We start from the raw sequence: 13,842 nt of genomic DNA on the forward strand, positions 1-13,842 counted from the left end.
ACATCACAGAGCTCCCTGTGGGGAATCACAGAGTGGGCTGTGACACTGCAGGGTGGTGCTGTGACATCACAGAGCAGTGTTGTGACATTACAGATAGGGCTGTGACATCACAGAGTGGGCCATGACATCACAGAATGGCTGTATGACATCACAGAATGGGTAGTGACAACACAGAGTGGGTTGAGACATCAAAGGGGGGACTGTGTGACATCACAGGGCAGCTGTTACATCACAGGGCAGCCATGACATCACAGACTCGCTGTGTGACTTCACAGAGGAGGTAGTGTCCTACCACAGAGAGGGATTTGACATCACAAGATGGCTGTGTGACATCCCAGAGTGGGCTGTGACATCCCAGGGGGGCTGTGTGACATCACAGGGTAGTTGTGAGAGGTCACTGGGGAAGTCACTCTGCCCCAGCCCCTTCACACTTCCCCCCAGAGAAGTCCAATGCTGCTTGTGCACAGCAGGGTCCCCTGTCCCTCTAGGACCCCCTGGCACTTCAGGGTCAAGGCAGGACCTTGCCCTGACCCCAAGCACTGTCCCACCTGCAGGATCTGCTTCCCATCAGCCTCTTCCTCCTGCAGCCCCAAGCCCAGGTTGGTGCTAAACAAAGGGCACTGGCTCAGGGTCATCCCCCGGTGGGGGCTGTGCACCCCCTCTGCCCCCTCCCCAAATTCCCTCCTGGGGGGAGCAGGAGCTGGGTCAGGAGCCCTGTGGGGAGGGAAAAGGGGTTGAAATTGGGATGTGGAGGTCACACACATGCTCTGGGGGACACACAGGACCCCCTAAGGACCCCCACTCACCTTCTCCTACAGCATCAGGAGGATAAACCCCAACATGGAGCCCCCAAAGCCCAGCAGCACCTTGGGGGGCAGCATGTGGTGGCAGCTTTGGGGGTCTGGGGGGGCATAACTGCCCTAAAACTCTCTACCAGCCCCACAGCCACACCCAGAGCCCTCAAACCACCCCAGAGCACACAGACAGGACCCCCAAACCACTCCCTGCAATATAAATGGGCCCAAGAGCCACCAAACACCCTTTCCATCTCCCTCAGTTAACCTACCCAAATTCTCTCCAAGCTACACAGTCCAGCTAGGGCCCCAAAACTCCCTCACAGACACTGCCATACTCCCTCTCAGCACCAGAAATGCCCCGAAAAGCCACAAAAGCCCCCGCCCCAATCCCCCCCAGGATCCCCCAAACCCTCTCCCACCCCCTATGGCACTGACCAGGAGAGGCTTGTGGACAGGAACATCCACAGCTGGGAGCAGCTCAGGCACTTCAGCAGTGATTTGGGCACTTTGGGGGGCACACCCCACATGGGGAGACCCAGGCCAGGGACTGGGACAGAAAACCAGAATTCCTGAACAACAGATGGGCTCAGGTGGACACATTCTGCCAGCACAGCTATGAGACTGTTGTCCTGTCCCCCAGCCTGGGCAGCCCCAGAACATCCAAATCCTCATGAATATTCCCCTCAACCCCACATTCACCCCCAAATGCACAGTAAAACAGTGCAGCTTTAGATCTCTTTGTTTAATTTTTTTATTTTACCTCAGCTTTGGTTGTTCTGACTAGGTGAAGAAGGAAATTATTCAGGTTGGAAAAGACCTCCAAGATCATCCATCATTTCTTGATGCCACCAGAAGAAACAATTACACAGCAGGTAACAATTTTTAAGGTGCAACATTAATAAATCAGCTCTTCCCAATGAATTTCTGATGTCAGTCTTAGTCCCGATGGATGTTCCTGCTCCTGTGTTTGTCCAGGTGGCCACAGGGAATCAGGAGGACATGGAAGCCACCAGCCAGGTGCCTTCCCAACCTGAGTATGTTAGTTTTGCTTAGCCCAGAACATCAGCAAGCTATCTTTAGCATCTAGGAGAAACTTAAACCTTTCAAAAGCTGTTGTGGTAGGCCTGAAGAAGTGGCTGAAGGGTTGGGAGAAAACTTGTGTTCATGAGCTGGTTTTGCTTAGCCCAGTTTTTGCTAGTGGGTGGGGAGGGGCACAAAAATGGTTCCTGTGTGTCCTGTGTGAATGTTCTAGAAGTTTTCACCATGTCCAGCAGAGCCAATCTCTGATGGCTCTGAAGATGATGGACATGCTGCTGGCCAAGTCTGGGCCAATTAGAGATGTTGGTTACACCTCTGTGATATCATATTTAAGACGAAATCAAAACAATGTGAGCAAGCACTTCTTTTTAGACAGAGGATGGGGAGGAGGTGAGAATATGTGAGGGAAAACAACATGGAGACACCAAGGTCAGTGGAGAAGGTGGGGGAGGAGGTGCTCCAGGCACCAGAGCTGACAATCCTCTGCTGGCCGTGGTGAGGACCATGGCGAAGCAGATTGTCCCCCTGCAGCCCATGGGGTCCACGAGGGGTGCAGAGATCCACCCACAGCCCGTGGGGAGGTGCTCACGCTAGAGGAGCAGGTGGATGCCTGGAGGAAGCTGTGATCCAGTGGGAGTCCCAGTGCAGGGAAAGGCCTTGTTCCTTGGGATGGAAACAGCCTGGCCTGGGCTCAGAGCTCTGAACCCTGTGGACAAGAACTCATGGGGCAGCAGATTCCAGTGGCTGCTGCTCGAGAGATTGGACCCATAGCAAAGAAGTTTGCAGAGGACTGTCTCCAGTGGGAGGGACCCATGGCTAAGTAGAGGACTCCTCTCCCTGAACAGCGGAAGAAATTTTGGTCATGGACTGACCAAAAAAACCCATACCCTGCCTGCCACAACCCTCTGTGGGAAAGAGGGAGGGGGGTAAGCAGAGAAACAGTCTATTAAGAGCTTATTTTTAGTTCTCATTTGCCCCCTCTGACTCTGTTTAGGGTTAGGTTACCAATAAATCACTTTGCAACTTTAAGTTCTCAGCCTGTTTTACCCTTCAGTGCATCCTGCCCGGTTCATTATCTCGACTCATGAGCCGTGTGTGTGTGTGTGTGTGTGTGTGTGTTAGGGCTTTTTTCCCCTCCCCTCTGCACAGCTGCAGCAGGGGAGAGAAGAGAAAGCAGATTTTGTAGGTGCCTGGCATTTGGCCAGGGTCAAACCACAACACTGATTCACCAGGGCTCTTCCCAATGAGGGTCCTCCGATGGGGGATGAATACGGAGCAGTGCATGAAGCTCTTCCCCCACTTGGGGCACTTGCAGGGCTTCCCTTACTGGTGCCTCCATCGGTGTTGTGTCAAGTGAGAGCTCTGGCTGAAGCCTTTTCCACACTCGGGACACTCATAGGGTCTCTCCCCAGTGTGGATGCGCCGGTGTGTGATGAGGTGGGAGTTGCGCTTGAAGCCCTTCCTGCACTCAGGGCAGCGGAAAGGCCTCTCCTGTGTGTGAATCCGCTGATGCTTGAGGAGATCTGAGCTGCTCTGAAACCTCTTCCCACACTCAGAACACTCAAAGGGCCTCTCCCCAGTGTGGATGCGCCAGTGCCTGATGAGGTGGGAGTTATATTTGAAGCCCTTTCTGCAGTCAGGGCAACGGAAGGGCCTCTCATCTGTGTGAATCCGCTGGTGTAAGAGGAGAGCTGAGCTGGTCTGAAACCTCTTCCTGCACTTGGAACACTCATAGGGCCTCTCTCCAGTGTGGCTCCTCTTGTGACGGATCAGGTGGGAGCTCCGGCTGAAGCTCTTCCCACATTCCCCACACTCATAGGGTCTCTCCCCAGTATGGATGCGCTGGTGCCTGAGGAGGTGGGAGTTGTGCTTGAAGCCCTTCCTGCAGTCAGGACAGTGAAAAGGCCTCTCGTCTCTGTGAATCCGTTCATGGATGAGGAGATCTGAGCTGCTCTGAAACCTCTTCCCACATTCTGAACACTCATAGGGTCTCTCCCCAGTGTGGATCCTCTTGTGGCGGATCATATTGGAGCTCTGGCTGAAGCTCTTCCCACATTCCACACACTCATAGGGCTTCTCCCCGGTGTGGATCCGATGGTGGTCCATAAGCTTGGAGATCTTTCTGAAGCTCTTCCCACATTCCCCACACTCGTAGGGCTTCTCGGTCTCATGAAGCTTCACAGCACTCTCCAGCTCTGAACTCTGTCTGAAGCTCTTGCCAACTTCCTGGCACAGGGTGGGTCTTTGCTCTTCAGAGCACCCTGGGCTGGGTTTGCAGCCTCTCCTTGTGCAGCATCTCTGGGGCTTTTCCTCACAGTTTGATTCCTGGGTCATGGAGCTGCTCAAAATGGCCTCTTGCATGAGGTTCTGCCGTAAGGACTTGTCCTCCCTGGTCTCTCTCCTCAGCTTGTTGTCTGAGGAAAGAAGGACAAGGAGAGGATTTGGGATTTGCCTCTGCGCCAGAGGGAAAGGGAAGGAGATCCTCCCAATCCACCCCTACCAGGACAGAGTCAGCAGCAGGGTTGTACTGCAGCCAGGGGCAATGCTGGGCTGGGAGATGGAGGAGAAGAGAGCAGGAAAGGGGCAGTGACTTCCTCCTCACCTGCCTGACTGTCCTGAGGCATCTTCCTCTTCCTCACTGCCTCCTCCTCCATCTGGCCAAGTTTGGGAATTGGAAATCCTCGTTTGGGTAAAAAAAAGGTGTGAGTGCCTTGGGCTGGGGGTTCCTCCTGCCCAAGTCTATCTCTAGAAGTCACCGGCTGTTCTGTGTCTATAAAATCCTCCTAAAATAAAAATGAGTTGAGAAAAATCCTCCCAGGAGTTCTCCCTTTCCAATCTCCTCTCTTTGGGTTTCTGGGGTTTCCCATTCTCGAAGTTGCTGGGGCTCCCATGGGTCCTGGGGATCCCCCTTCTCCTGGGTCCTGATTAGGGATGCTGTGGGGTTTCAGTGCTCCCAGGGGTCCCTTCTTCCCTGATTGTGCTTTGGCTCCAAGGGCTCCCAGGGTCCCCCTCTGCAGGCTCCCCCCACTCCAGGCACTCGGGGCTTCCCCCTCTCCCCATTGCCCCTTTCAGTGTCACAGTGTCCCAGCCCTGCCTCATCTCCAGCCTCCCCCACCCCTCCAGGCTGCCAGGGGTCCCCCAGCTCCGGTATTGCCCCTCTCTGCTCTCTCCACTTGGGGAGTACAATGTTCTACCCTCCCAGCTCTCTCAGGGATCCCCAAAACTGATGTCCTGTCCTGCTGATAGCAGGCAATTCCCACATGAACCCCCAATATTCCACCAAAGGTGCATTTATGGCTCAGCTTTGGAGTTCTGCAAGATCCAAACATACCCTCAAGCCCAAAAAATCCCCACCAGGGACATGCAAAGATATCTGGCGCTCACTTCCAGAATCTGTGAGTTCCAAACACCCCTCAAAAACTAACACCCTCCCAGAGACTCCCAATAGCTTTGGGGTGAGCTCCCCCTCCCTGGTGACCTGTGGAATGCAGGGGGGGCAATGATCCCAGAGCCAGGGGTGCTGCAGACACAGTGGGTGGTGAAATCTCATAGTTCTTCTCCTCCTCCTTTTCCTGCTCCTCCTCTCTCCCTCCTCTTCCTCCCGCTCCTCCTCTGCTCCCACCCCAGAACCCCATTCCCCACCCTCCTCTGCCCCACGGCTGCTGCAGCACTGGCTGCTGGGTGGGGGGAACCCCCCAATCAGCCCCAGGGATGGACAGGGGGCTTGGGGACCCCCAGTGCAGATCCACCTCCCCCAGAGCCCCAGGGAATTGCTCCGGGGATCCAGTGCTGGGGGACAGGGCTGGACCCCCATGGAACTGCCCTGCTTCCGTGCCAACCCCACCTTTCCCTCCCCTCTCCTCCCCTTTCCCATCCTTCTCCCAATCCACAGACCCCTCCCAACTCAACTGGGGTGTCCCATCCCCCTCCCGCTCTCTTTCGGGGTCCCAGCCCCCTCTTTTCCCTTGCTCTTCTGCCCTTGCACCATCATTCCCCTCAATCCTGAAACCCCCCTCCCCTATGACAGGTTTTGGGGGTTCCAGGCCCCTCCCTAATCCCCATCTCGCTCCATTTGGGCTCCCAGCCCCCCTTCTCACCACGCCCCCCGCTCACCCCGCGGCCGGGGGGACTCCCAGCGCCACCAGTGCCACCAGTAGGGCCCCAGCTGCCCCCACACGCTCTTGCCGTGCCCAGCGCCGGTTTTGCAGGTGCCCAGAGCCCCAAAGCAGCCCAAAGCGCTCTGCCCTGGGGGGTCCCCAAAGCGGCCCCGCCTCGCGCGGCACTGGCAGCACCAGTCCGGAGCAGTGCGCAGCGCGGGCGGGCGGCATCAGCCGTGCCGGGCAGGGCCGGGCAATGCCCGCGGGGCTCCCCCCGCACTCGGCCCCCAGTTGCCGGGACAGCAAGGGGGGCCCGGCCTGGGCGCCCCCCACCTCCCCCCTCCCCAGATTCCGCTCCCGGGGGCGCTGGGGGCGAGGGGGGGCGCAGATGTTGTCCAGAGGTGCCGGAGCCACGTGTCCCCCACTGCCAGTGCCACCCCCGAAGGATCAGGGGTACCCCAAAACTCCCTCACAGCTGCCGGATACCCCACAAGCTCCTAAGGAGTGGGGTCCCCCCGGCTTCATCACCCCCAACCTTTGGCTGCCTCATCCCAGGCCCCATCCCACCCATCCCCCTCCCCCAGACTTCATCCCCCACCCCAATCCACATCCAACCCTTCCCAGGCCTCATCCCATCCCATCCCATCCTATCCCATCCCATCCCATCCCATCCCATCCCATCCCATCCCATCCCATCCCATCCCATGCCTCCGGCAGATGCCACCAGGATCCCCTAAAAATCCCACGTGCTGGGGACTCCCCCATATCCCCCCAAGGGGCATTTGTGACTCACATTTGGAGTCCTGCAAGATCCAAATATCCACCCCGTCCCCGCCCCCCTCCCCCCAAAAAAAACCCTCCAGGCAGCCAATGAAGATATTTGGGGTTAGGTGCTGCAGTCCTACAAGGGCCAAAAATCCCTCCCTCCCAAAAAAAACCCCAGGCATCACCCGAGATATTTGGGCCGAGCTCCCCCTGCCCGCTCACCTGTGGGATGTCCCGGGGGGGCGATGCTCCCGGGCCGAGGGTTGCAGACACAAAGAACAATAACTCCTGCTCTGTACCTTTGGGTGCTCAGTGTGTCTGCTGGGAGCCTCCTCAAGGGCCTTCAGCCACTGCTCAGCCCATGGACAGCAGCAGCAGCACCTTTGCAGGGCCCAGCAGGGCTCTTGCCAGCTGCCCTTGCCCACCTGCACACAGAGCCTCCCCCAGGCAGGGCCCTGCAGACAGGCAGGTTTCTGTAGGGCCAGGCGAGTGCACAGAGGGTGGGATGGGCTCTGTGAGCACTGACAGGGACAAGGCTCCTCTCAGGAGGAACATGTGCAGCACAGGGAGATGATGAGGGAAGGAGAGGGAGCTGAACAGAGCAGTGCTGTGGGCAGGAGGGCACTGTTGGTGTGTGGGAGGTGCCGTGCACATCTGGGGACAGGGAACACTGTCCTGAGTGCCAGGCTGTCCCTGCCCTGCCCTCTCAGGCACAGCACCACAACATCTTCTCTTGTTTCTGCATTCCTCTGATACTGTCACTGTTATCTGGTGCTCTCAGGGAGGCTCTGGGCTTTGCAGCAGCTGAGGCAGGCACTGCCCTTGGGATTCCTCCCAGGCAGCTGTGTCCATGGGAATGGGGTGTCCAAGCTTCCCTGTGACCTGTGGGGCTGTGGGCAAAGCAGTCCATGGGAAAGGGGAAGGAGCTGAGCCTCCCTCCCTGAGATGCCATCATGAGCACACCTGGGGATCTCCTTGCTGTGTCCTTCCAAGCTCTGAGCTTCCCCCCTGGGTGCAAATCTGTGCCAGAGCCTCTCAGAGTTCCCTGAATGTCCCACGGAGAAGTGCAGAGATGCCACAAGTGAGGAAATGCTGTTGGGTTTGCCAAGGGAACAGTGAGTGTCCTTGGCAGAAGGAGGGGCTGAGACCTTGCTGAGAGACCTTTGGAGAGGGTGAGACATTCAGTGATCCCTCTGCTCTCAGCAGGGTGACAGGGGAGTGTGATTGTGCTGTGATTGCATTAAAGGTGCAAACCCAGGGCAGTTGGGAATAAGCCCATCCAGCCCCTCACCTTGCCCTGAGCCACAGGGAATCCCTTTGCCTCTCACATCTCTCTGAGGCAAACTCTGAGTACAGCAGAAATGCTGGGGATTTCTGACCTCAGAGAACCAGGAATGATGTATGGGTAGGAAAACATTCCTTAAAACTCCCTCCTGCTATCCTGTGGAACTGTGAGTGAAAATGCTACCAAGCCTTTCTGCATTAGGAGGGATTGCCCTGACAAATCCTGAATATTCAGCCTTGTCCCTCTGCCCCATGGCCACAATCCTAGGGCAGCAGGGCAGGGATGGCTCTTCGAGAGCCCCACGCACAGGCCTGGCTGCTCATGGCACACTCAGACAGCACAAGTGGAGCTCAGGCAGGAACCTGGATGAAGGTTTTCTAGAGAAGGAACAAGGGTGGATGAGTCCCAGCGGGACAGTCTGCAGGGAATGGCACAGCTTTGGCTCAAAGCAGCCTCTCCTGACTTGTCACTGTCCTTTTCTCCATCAACAGGTCCCCATGGCCAGACACAGCAAATGTCCAACAGCAGCTCCATCACCCACTTCCTCCTCCTGGCATTGGCTGACACATGGCAGCTGCAGCTCCTGCACTTCTGCCTCTTGCTGGGCATCTCCCTGGCTGCCCTCCTGGCCAACAGTCTCATCATCAGCGCCGTAGCCTGCAGCCACCACCTGCACACCCCATGTTCTTCTTCTTGCTCAACCTGGCCCTCACTGACCTGGGCTCCATCTGCACCACTGTCCCCAAAGCCATGCACAATTCCCTCTGGGACACCAGGGACATCTCCTATGTAGGATGTGCTGCCCAACTATTTATTTTTGGTTTTTCATTTCAGCACAGTATTATCTCCTCACCATCATGTGTTATGACCACTCTGTGTCCATCTGCAAACCCCTGCACTATGGGACCTTCCTGGGCAGCAGAGCTTGTGCCCTCATGGCAGCAGCTGCCTGGGCCAGTGGCTTTCTCACTGCTCTGCTGCACACAGCCAATACATTTTCCCTTCCCCTGTGCCAGGGCAATGCCCTGGGCCAGTTCTTCTGTGAAGTGCGCCAGATCCTCAAGCTCTCCTGTGCACACTCCAGCCTCAGGGAACTTTGGCTCATGGTCATTAGTGCTTGGATATCTTCTGGCTGTTTTGTGTTCATTGTTTTCTCCTATGTGCAGATGTTCAGGGCTGTGCTGAGGATGTCCTCTGAGCAGGGACAGCACAAAGCCTTTTCCACATGCCTCCCTCACCTGCCGTGGTCTCCCTGGTTATCAGCACTGCCATGTTTGCCTACCTGAAGCCCTCCTTCCATCTCTCCTCATCCCTGGATCTGGTGGTATCAGTTCTGTACTTGGTGGTGCCTCCAGCACTGAACCCCCTCACCTCCAGCCTGAGGAACCAGGAGCTCAAGAAAGCTCTCAGAGGACTGATTTCTGGACACTTTTCAGCTATCACAGACTGCCTGTTTTCCTCTCTCACTGGGTCCTGGTGCACATCATGACAGGCCAAGTCTCTCCTCATTTATATTTTTTCTGCTTCTGATGGTGTTGCCTTCAAAGCATTAGTATTATTCATTCTCTCCAATTTAATTATACCTTCATCTTTTGTAACTCAGAGACTTCATGTAATTGAGGAGTCTCACATTGTATTTGAGTGAAATAAATGAACCTGTAACAATGTCTCCCCTGTCCCCATGTCAGGCTCTGGTGGAACATCCTCTGGGGGAGGCTGTGGCACTGGGGGGCAGGGGGGACCTGGGGGGACAGGGGACCCTGCTGTGCACAAGCAGCGTTGGACTTGTCTGGGGGAACTGTGAGGGGGGCTGGGGCAGAGTGACCTCCCCAGTGATGTCACACAGCCCCCTGTGATGTCACACAGACACCCTGTGTTGTCATAGCCCACTCTGTGATGTCAAAGGCAACTCTGTGATTTCGCACAGCCTTCACTATGGTCACATAAAGCTGTCCTGTGATGTCACAGCACATTCGATGATGTCACATCACCACCCTGTGGTATCACACAGTCTACTCTCTGACCTCACAGCCTGCTGTATGATGACATTCAGCCACACCCTGATGTCACAGTCTGCTCTTTGATGTCACACAACCAACCAGTGATTCCACACCCTTTTCTATGACGTCACATACCACACCCTGCTCTAGGATGTCACAGCCTGCTCTGTGGTGTCACAAGCCAGTCAGTAATGTCACACAGCCAACTCTGTGATGCCATACAGCCACTCAATGATGTTGCACAGTTCACTCTGTTGCTGCACAGCCTACTCTGATGTCATACAGCAACCTGGCAATGTAACAGCCCGCTCTGTGATGTCACACATTCTCCTCTATGATCCTGTAGCTGCTCCATGACCTCACACAACCAATTCTGTGATGTCATAGCCCAATCTGTGACCTCACAGAACCCAGTCTGTGATGTCACACAGCTCCTTTTTGACATCACAGCTGCTCTGTGGCTCTCTGACACAGCCCCAGAGGTGCCCATGGCTATGACACAGCCCCCTCTGGGCCATGGCACAGCCCCTGCCAATGCTGAGCACCTGTGAGCTCTGGGTGTGCCCTGCTGGTGTCCCTGAGATGGCCTGGCAGTGCCCCAGCCCTGCTGGGCTGTGCACAGGAGCTGCTCCGGGGCAGAGCTGTCTCTCTGCAGCGCTGCCGCTTGCCAGGAGCTCCTCTGTGCCAGGAGCCCAGCCCAGCTCAGCAGCACAGCAACAGCACAGGGACTTTCTCAGCCTCAGATCCTTCCTTGTCAAGGAAGTTTCCTGACATATTGTACCCAATTACAAGTTGATGGTATAATTAATTTGCTCTACTTTGGCACCAAGGGCTGTGAGGAGACTCCTTGTCCTGAGGCCCTGGGGTCTCCTGGCACAGCCCCAGCAAGGCTGGGCACTGTCACCCCCTTGTCCTGCCCTCAGCATCCCCACCTCACATCCCAGTGCCCCAGAAGAGCCCTGAGCAAGGCAGGAGGGACAGGATCTGCCTTCCCCAGGGCTGGGGCTCAGGCCTTGGCCTTTCTGCTGCCTCCACCCAGCCCAGGCTTTGCTCAGCATCTGAGCTGCCTGCACAGAGCCTTTGCCTCCCTGCATTCCTGGCCTCAGGGATTTGCTGGAAGGAGTCCTGGGGAGCCTTTGGCAGGAATGGCCCTGGGGGGCTTCTTAATGCTCCTAGAGACTGCAGGTTTTCCAAAGGACTTTGGGTTTTGCTTTTGCCTTGGAGTCTCTGAGAGGTTTGTGCAATCCTGGCCTCCAATTCTCTCCTCCGAGTCCATGAAGAGCCTGTGTTGGGGATGAACCTCAGTGGGAGCCATGAATGCTTCGAGACACTTTGGGTTTTTCCACTGACTTTGACTCCTGGAAAGGTTTGTGCAATCTCCTCTCAGGCCCTGAGGTTCAAGGGCTCAGCTCCAAATGCACCACTGGGCTCATTAGGATCAAGCAATTCCTAACAAACCATGGCTCTCCCTTCATTTACCTCTGATATAATGCAGTTCATTAGCAAGTTTTTTTTATGGTTTTGGAGAAATATTTCAAAGGGCTTCTAATAAATCTACATTCCTGTTTTAAAGGGTGTATTTTTCCCTTTAGAGAAGAGGTGAATGCAGCATTCAGTGATTGATACTGATCCAGGGTGTCTCCTAAGGAGGTCTGGCCTGGTCAGAGAAGCTGTGCCTTGAGGTCTGACTCAGTGTGGTCTCTCTTGCTCCCCATTCCCAAACCCCATCCTGTCTCTCTTCACTTACTTGTGGACTGCTTTCCTTGGAGAACTGGCTGCACACAGGCAAACAGAGGTTTTCCCTTTTTTTTTTTTTTTTTTTGTAAGCAGTTTAAATCTCCTAAGTTTCCCCATTGAAAACAGACACCCTCCTCCAGTGTGTCCCAAGTCCAAACTGCCACCAAGAAGGTTCCCCTTCCCAAAGGCAGAACCATGCAAGGAATGTTTTAGACCTTTGGACTTCTTGGTTCCACAAGACCTTTCTGTGTCCCAATGATCCCTTGGTTCCATGAGGTTCCGTAGTGTCCCAATGGATATTAGGTTCCATAGGGCCCCACAGTATCATAATGCCCTTTTTAAATCCATGAGCCCTTGCTCTGTCACATGGACTTTTGGTTCCATGAGGTTCTGTACTCTCAGCAATGGTCTCCTTAGTTCCAAAGTGTCACCATGGACCCTTGGTTCCATGGAGCTCTGCTGTGTAACAAGGCTCTCCTGGATTCCATGAGGAATACAAAAGCTTTGCATAAACAATGAGCAAGACCATGGCCTCCTTGATCTGCACTGTCACAATGGACAGTTGGTTCCATGAGGTCCCATACTGTCACAATGGATATTTGGTTCCACAGGGTGCCACAGTGTCACCATGGTCTCCTTGGTTCCACAAGGCCCTGCAGTGTCACAGTGGCTCCCAGGTTCCATGAGGCTCCACAGTGTCACAAGGGTTTCCTTGGATCCATGTGCCCCAAAGTGCCACAGTGGTCTCCCTCCTGCAGCAACCAGCAGCCAAACCCACTACCAGGGCCAAATGCCTGGGAAGAAGGAGAAAGGGAGGCACTTTTGGAGTGATGTTTTTTGTCTTGCCAGGTCACAGTGACATGGGATGTGGCCCTGCTGTCCTGGAGATGGCTGAACACAGCCTGCCCATGGGAAGGGGGAAAAGACAACAACCTCTGTCCATGGAACTACAGCAGCAGAGAGGTCAGGCCCCAGAAGGCTGGGTTGAAAAGACTGTCACCAGCACAGGAAACACCAATGTAGGACATTTTCTTGAAAGCTGACATTTTAGGGCATTCTTTTATACACGGATGCAGCACTAAATACCAAGATTGACAGTTTCAGCTTTCTTTGTTACCTGAGAACAGCTGGAGTCTTTTCAGCAGTGTGTGCTGTTCCATCCCTTGCTTAGGGTGAGGATGTTGGATCTCTCAGCAGGCTCTGCTCTCCTGGGGGCTGATCTTCCCAGGCAGGCTCTAAAAGCAGAATAAAACAGCAGCGCAAGGCACAGCACAAAGGAAGCACCGGGCTGATCCCATTAAAAGTGCCCTGCAGGGACATTTCACGGCTGACCCTCAGCAGCCCGGGCTGCAAACAAAGCCCGCTCGGGCCAAGCACAAGATCCCCACAGAGCCCTGAGCAACAGCTGGAGCCCAGCAGGGCCTTGGAGGAGGCAGGGCGAGCCCCGGGCCGGGTTCCAAAGGGGCTGCGGGGCTGGGGGCGATGGCGCCGAGTGCCCTGCCCGTGTGTGGCCTGGGCTCTGCGGCGCCACGGGGACACAGCCCGGGGCCGGGGCTCGGTCCTGCTGCCCCCAGGGCGCTGCCGAGGGCTCCCCGCCCGCCGGGGCCGGGGCGGCGCTGAGGGAGCGGCGCCGCCATTGCTGCCGCCATTGCTCAGGGGCGCTGAGGGGAGCGCGGCTCCCGCCAGCCCTGCTCGGCTGTGAGGGGAGAGAGAGAATAAGGAGAGAGGGAATGGAGAGAGAAAACAGACAGCGAGAGTAAAGATAGAGAGAGTAAAGACAGAGAGAATAAAGACAGAACGAGTGAAGACAGAGGGAAGAGAGAGAGAGAATAGAGGGAGAATAAAGACTGAGAGAGTAAAGAGAAAAACACAGAGGGGATAAAGAGAGCATAAAGACAGAGAGAATGAAAACAGAATAAAGGCAGGATATAGACAGAATAAAGACAGAGGGACTAAAGAATGAGGGAATAGAGAGAGACTAGAGAGAGAGAGAGAGAGAAAAGACAGAGAGGATAAAGGCTGAGAGAGTAAAGACAGACAGAAAAAAGAGGGGATAAAGACAGAGAGAATCAAGACAGGCATTGCTGCTATAGAAGGTCCGTGCAGTTCCCAATGCCTTCGGA

General features: G+C 55.4%; 1 pseudogene; it reads right to left on the minus strand.

The window, feature by feature from the left end:
- The window catches only part of LOC146421176 (uncharacterized), a 125,450-nt pseudogene that overhangs the window by 67,881 nt on the left and 43,727 nt on the right, over positions 1 to 13,842 (minus strand).

This window comes from Lichenostomus cassidix, unplaced genomic scaffold, assembly GCF_008360975.1.
Source record: "Lichenostomus cassidix isolate B80296 unplaced genomic scaffold, HeHo_3.0 HiC_scaffold_43, whole genome shotgun sequence".
Taxonomy (NCBI): domain Eukaryota; kingdom Metazoa; phylum Chordata; class Aves; order Passeriformes; family Meliphagidae; genus Lichenostomus; species Lichenostomus cassidix.